The sequence below is a fragment of the Penaeus japonicus genome, unplaced genomic scaffold (assembly GCF_977035675.1).
Source record: "Penaeus japonicus unplaced genomic scaffold, GWHDUDI00000001_assembly GWHDUDI00000042, whole genome shotgun sequence".
Taxonomy (NCBI): Eukaryota; Metazoa; Arthropoda; class Malacostraca; order Decapoda; family Penaeidae; genus Penaeus; species Penaeus japonicus.
Window position 1 is genome coordinate 4,871,917 of NW_028234444.1, and position 4,770 is coordinate 4,876,686.

At 42.5% G+C, this 4,770-nt stretch overlaps 1 protein-coding gene across 1 annotated transcript in view; it reads right to left on the bottom strand.

The window, feature by feature from the left end:
* LOC147466657 (uncharacterized) overlaps nt 1–707 on the bottom strand; it is a 9,025-nt gene extending 8,318 nt beyond the window's left edge. Inside the window, exon 1 of the mRNA XM_086534883.1 lies at nt 1–707. This exon is cut by the window's left edge and continues 184 nt beyond it. The gene's annotated coding sequence lies outside the window, so the exon portion shown is untranslated.
* Nucleotides 708–4,770: the final 4,063 nt, after the last annotated feature.

A 4,770-nucleotide genomic window follows, 5' to 3' on the forward strand; every position in this document is an offset into this window, starting at 1 on the left:
GGGATGGTGGTATGGTGACTGGACTAGTGGCGGGATGGTGGTATGGTGACTAGAGTAGAGAACTGCACGCCAGTCGCCCTGCCTCGACACTGCCTGGCGCCGCTGACGAACCGATGGAGCTTCCTTCGGCGCCAAAAAGGATGCGTCAGAGATAATGAAAGGTTGTTCCTTTGTTCTGGGGAGTGTACAATAGAAACAGTAGTAATAGTGCTAGTGATGTAAGTACCAGTAGTAGTAGTAGTACTAATCGAAACTAATCAATAAGATTTAAAGAAAAAGAACGAATAAAGGTTATTGAGGCTCAGTTCCGGCCGAAGGTTGCGGCGAGCGAGAAGATTCCGGGAAGAGAAAACCAGGGAAGTTACGTGGATTCACATACACGCTTTCGCTTCAAGGTCTATCGCGACATAACAGTCATTTCCATCTTTGTTCCATCTGTGTTTAAGCGATTGCCATCAACAGTCGGGACGCCCTCACGATACAGGCCGTAGGGTAATTTTTGATTCGCTACACGCGAGCCGTGATGGCGGGCGGCAGTCACGAGCGCGCTTATCTGACCCGCCAATTAAGGCGGCGATAGCGTTTATCTCAGCCAACTCACGGCCACGCAACTCTCTTCTTGCTAAGACCGAGGTTGACTTCCACGAGGGCAGTTGACTTCCACGAGGGCAGTTGTCTTCCACGAGGGCAGTTGTCTTCCACGAGGGCAGTTGTCTTCCACGAGGGCAGTTGACTTCCACGAGGGCAGTTGACTTCCACGAGGGCAGTTGTCTTCCACGAGGGCAGTTGACTTCCACGAGGGCAGTTGACTTCCACGAGGGCAGTTGTCTTCCACGAGGGCAGTTGACTTCCACGAGGGCAGTTGACTTCCACGAGGGCAGTTGACTTCCACGAGAGCCTTTACAACTCGCCCGTCACAGCTGAGTCCGCCAGCGACGCCCCTGCACCACCAAGCCTTATCAGGACATCCCGATCCTTTCTCGAACTGAAAGGTATCCTCCAGCAACTCGGATGAATCCTGATGACCCAGGGCGCGGAAGACGTGGTCCTGCCCCTAGAGCGGATGCTGCTACGCCATTACGAAGCTACACCCCCCCCCCCCTTCCTCTTCCCCCAGAAGTGATAACGCAATTAAAAAAACAACAAAAAACGAGAATTTTGAAAAGTGTTCTGTTTTTTTCTAAAGAACACAAACACATATCAGTATGAAAATAGAACAAATAGATTAACATTCCTTTTTTTGTGTGTGTGTGATTCAACGAACTGGATTAGTGAAATCGATCGATCGCTCATTTAATTATACGAAAAGTGAGTTTATTATCTTTAGTTCTCAGCCTGTTGCGATTTATTTTATCACATTTACACAAAAGATTTCCTATTGGGACAATCAAGTGAATTTAATTGCATATATGGCCATAAGGGAAAGTTAATTGGGAAAGTCTGTAGCGTTTGTGAAATTTGTATTTCTAGTTATACTTTTTTATTATTCCAATAACAATAACAAGTTGAATCTTTCTCTTGAAATCACCTTTTCTCTGCAGAATGAGTGTGTAATAACATGAGGAATCTCCTAACCATTGACCTCAAGAGGAATAATATTTAGTTTATTATATTTCTAATACAGATGCCCCACGTGCTCGCCCCCCCCCCCCCCACTCACGCTTGGGAATTATGTAGCTCTATCTCCTTGTTTATGTAAAGTTTAGAATATGTAGTAAATCATACTTTGGGATACAGGAGTAATCAGTGCACTTATTGCTACAATGAGTCTATTTGCCTACATTTAAATTTACTCATTACTTACGTCGGATAGATTGAAAAAACGTAAATATAGAGTAAATTAATGAATAATTAAGGGACATTTGTAAGATTAGCTAGAGATAGGAGGGCAGGTAACGTTTACATATGTTTAATAGTAAATTTTCTCGTGTTTTGACATTTAATTTATTTCAACTACAACAAATTAAATAAATTTCTGATTTTCTTTTTTAATTCTTAGCAACGAATATGTCACATTTTTGTGATTATTTCTTGGTGAATTTCACGAGTCTGTTACTCTGGAGCTTACGAGTTTTGTTTCACTCACTCTGTATTATATATATATTTTTTAACTCGTTTATTCTTAGCTAGTTTGCTTAACTGTATCACGAATTCCATATCATCTTACTACAAGTCCAGTAGTGTCCAGGCGATAATTTGGGTTCGGATAAAATCATCCAGTGAGCCATTGGGTAGTCTCTGTCTTTGTACCCATCGGTCACAGAGCATGAAAAACCCAAGAGAAATATGTTTTAAATTGGCCCATTGGCGCTGGATCTAGGCAAGTAACTTAATGATTGTAATGTCTTCTCTTTGAATTTTCAACGCCTGCTTCTACGCTACATTTTCTTATCAATTTATGCGTTAGTTCACAGAGTCGGTTGGAATAAATGCGTTTAAAAGAGTACCTCGCCCTACGGATACGATGTTAGGTTAGCATGTAACACCTAAGCAATTCGTTCTAGTTGTATTGTTTGTATTTTGAGTGTATTTTGAGTCCATAATCGTTGTAGGACATTAGAATTTGATTAGAAGCATTAGTCGCCGATCAAGCATATCCATTTCTTTTTCATGTTCTGGGTAATCCTGGGCGATACCAGGCGATTCGTGAACTATTGTCCCTTGGATTTCAAGAGTGTTCATGACAGGAATTGCAGAGTGGAGCGGACCTTGTGTTGTTTCTCCGTCTCAGTTCAAGTCTTCGTCGTAGGACAAGTGGACACAATTCTCTGTTGATCAAGCGTAACTAAGTCTGACATGCATGACTTGGTATAGATTTGGTCCCCGGTAAAACAATATTTTGTAGCAAATTCAAGATTACAAGAATGGTAGGATTATGCGGATGTAGCTGAGCTGGGAATCCTACCGTCCATGTAGCTATGACAGGAAGCTGTCATGTCTCCATTTTCATTCACTGTGCTTTAGTTGAACATCATTCTATGTTAATTTCAATGTGGTAGTTGAATGAATTTTGTGTAGTCATTGTTGCTAGTTGCTTATTGATATTAGGAACGCTCAGTTGTCGTATTTGTGATATATTTTATATAGTCACTTACTCACATACTCTCACTCTTACTCAAGCACTCACTTACTCATTCACTCACTAGCTCACACATGCAAACACAAAAGACACTCCGACTCTTTCATGCACATAACACATCTTGCTTTAGGACTTCCATGCGCAGAATCAAATTGTAATTCCTTGTAATTGCAGTGGGTTGCTGTGTTGTAGTTGTCATAGGCGATAGTTGATATTCTATTCGAGAAAAGTCGCGGTAAAAATGTTTACGTTGCCCGCAATCATTATATTTCACCGTAGTGTTGCCATCGTGATGATGATAAGGATAAGCTAGATTTGCGGAGCAGATGCTTCGCTGGGCTTATCTGCACTGAGGTGAGCTCACCTGTGTCAGCGTGTCCTGACCTGTGAGAGTGTGCTAATAAGTGCTGACTCGATCTGAGCTTGGTCCTTACCCAATGTAGTGCCCAGGCATGGCTAACCGCCAGGCGACAGTGGAAACTCACGAATTTGGACGGGGCTTGATCTGCCGACCATGGGGATGGGAGGTCGGCACGCTACCGTTGTACTACCAGATGGCTATAGTGACAAATTAATAGAACGTTATGCTCAATATTTATTTATTTTTCACATTGTTGCATTCTTATTTCTCTTTTTTGGGACGGTCAGTAGTTCAAGTGAATCCTTACAGATTACTGCTACAAACTCAATATCTGTTTCTTCTTTGAAACTGAAAAGAAGAAGAAGAAGAAAAAAGAAAACGCAATCTCAGTTAAATAAATTAAAAGCGATATCTTATATTGTTGTATTCTTCTCTCTCTATTCTTTGAGATGGTTAGTAGTTCGAGTAAGTCCTTGCAATGCTGCTGCCGTCTCCCTTATCTATTTCTGTTTTTTTTTTTTAAGATATTAAAAAAAGGACAACACTCAATTTAACATAAAATAAAATATGTAAATTTGTAAAATGGCTTAATGTTACACACTTCCTATCTTCTATGTTGGCTTCTTTCTTTTTTCTCCTATTATCTTAACCCTTGTATGTCTGGCGTTGGCCTTGAAGCTTAGTACACTTATGCAGAATGCCCCAGAATGCAGCTAGATGACGTGGCGTTCATTCAAGCTGCCGTGGAAGTAGCTAGGACTGAGATCGACTAATACCGGACCAGCCGAATCGCAACAAGTATGGGCTTGGAGCCGGAGAGGAACTGAGGCTCAGCAAAATTCGCAAGTGGTCCTACTCAATTTACATCGAAGTTGGCGCCACCTGACCACGGACAGCAGACGAGGACCAAGAGGATGCCAGGAAGGCATGACAAAGTGAAGGCCAGACGTAAGTTGCATGCACAAATTTCAATACTAGCGAGGACCAGATCTCCTGTGAAAAGGCGTGACAATAAAACCAAAGGAATGGAACGCAGAAACACCGCCCCAGCGACGTATGAGTTACGAGGAGCCAGCTCCAGCGCTATGGGGTGAATTCCCGAGGGATCCCAGAGCAGTAGGACACCGGAACCTAGGATGTGATAATGGATACGGATTACGACCCTCGTCCATCTGGAACTGGCAGGAACGCCTTAGAGAGAGAGAGAGAGAGGAGGAGGAGAGAGAGAGAGAAAGAGAGAAACGCGGAGGAGGAAAAGAGTAGAAAGAGCAGAAAGAGAAAGTAGAGACAGAGAAGGAGAGCGGAGAGCGATAGATCCGATATTATAATA